General features: G+C 46.2%; 1 long non-coding RNA gene across 1 annotated transcript in view; it reads right to left on the bottom strand.

Annotated features, from left to right (window-relative positions):
* Positions 1-1,018, bottom strand: part of LOC134076053 (uncharacterized) — a 67,699-nt gene extending 66,681 nt beyond the window's left edge. Inside the window, exon 1 of the long non-coding RNA XR_009938528.1 lies at positions 349-1,018. This is a non-coding gene — a long non-coding RNA (uncharacterized LOC134076053). The remainder of the gene's footprint in view (positions 1-348) is intronic.
* Between the last annotated feature and the right edge of the window lie 379 nt (positions 1,019-1,397).

Here is a 1,397-nt window from a genome sequence, read left to right as displayed (position 1 = left end):
ACGTTTCCGAATCCAGAAACATCTCATCAACCCGGAGGCTGCGCTGCACACTCTTCCCCTGCTCATCTTGCGCTCTGTTCCCGCTAAAGTTTAAAATTCGCTGATATTGGGGTTTGCGTAAAACCTGAGAACGCAATGCAGTTAACACAAAACAAGGAAGCTAAACCAGCAATGTTGAACATACGTCCAAACCACCAGAGACGTGAATGGCCACACAGATGTCAGATATCACGCTCAGAGTGCAATTAAAACACGGGATGGTACGCTCATGCACATATGCCTGTAGACTGACGTCTTTGAGTTCTAAAGCACAAACACCAACATAATGTTCCATAAATATTCCATTACCTGTCTTTGATTCCATGTATCCAACGGATGATATATCCTAGTTCCTATGTCACAATAATCCATCGGACAGGTAACCGGTACTCCAAAGTGCTTTCCAGATGGGACGATTCACGTTAGCACTTGTGTGTGTGTGTGTGTGTGTGTGTGTGTGTGTGTGTGTGTGTGTGTGTGTGTGTGTGTGTGTGTGTGTGTGTGTGTGTGAGTGAGAGGGAGACAGCGCAGGCTATTCCCAAAGGCACGCTGACCATAAGGTCCCAGCCACCGTCCAGACACAGCGGAGCAGGGCTCCGGGCTCCTTCTCCACTGATCTCCACCAGCGTCCCCTGCGCAAATCCTTGAAATGTACCGGTCCCACGCCGATCCATGGAAGCAATAACTAATCTCTCCAGGCAGCACAAAACATTTTTGATATACTCCATGTCAAGTCTCAGGTGTACAGTGATAGGCATATATCACTAGTCAGCGGAGACATGGGCTTGTGTAGTGAAAATCACAAAAATATCCTGACAGAGAAAAAACAAACTGAATCCAAGCTGTAAATTCCCAAAAGGTTAGTCAAGTTTAAAACTCCCAACTCCTCCTGAAAATGTTACGCTGTTCAGTGTCACAGTCCCATCTCATGTCAAACAGACGTCCCAAGAAAGACCTCCCTCCACGCCTCCTGCTTCATCGGCCGAGCAGAGCGCTCTGAAGCTCTCACAGTCACAGCAAAATCGAAGGCATCGCACATGAGCTGTACCTCACCCACCCGCAAAGCATACAGGGAAATGGAGTAGCTTCACTTGAAATCGCGCGGCATAATTGTGTGTTTTTGCCTCCCTCGCCAGTACAACAGCAAAAGCTAATACTACTAATGATAATTATAATAACAACACCACATTTGTTGGATTAGCCAATGGGTGATGTCTGATGCATGGACATAGTTAAATATGCACATGCATAGTTAAATTATTAGGCTACTTATTGTAGGCTATTGATTTGTGTTCCCGTTGTCGTAGCCTACAACGCCCCCCAAAAGAAAGACCTACAGTTTGTGTGGAGCATTCACA

This window comes from Sardina pilchardus, chromosome 3 (assembly GCF_963854185.1).
Source record: "Sardina pilchardus chromosome 3, fSarPil1.1, whole genome shotgun sequence".
Classification (NCBI taxonomy): Eukaryota; Metazoa; Chordata; class Actinopteri; order Clupeiformes; family Clupeidae; genus Sardina; species Sardina pilchardus.
The sequence above is the reverse complement of the archived record's forward strand: the minus strand, read 5'-3'. Positions and strand labels throughout refer to the sequence as shown.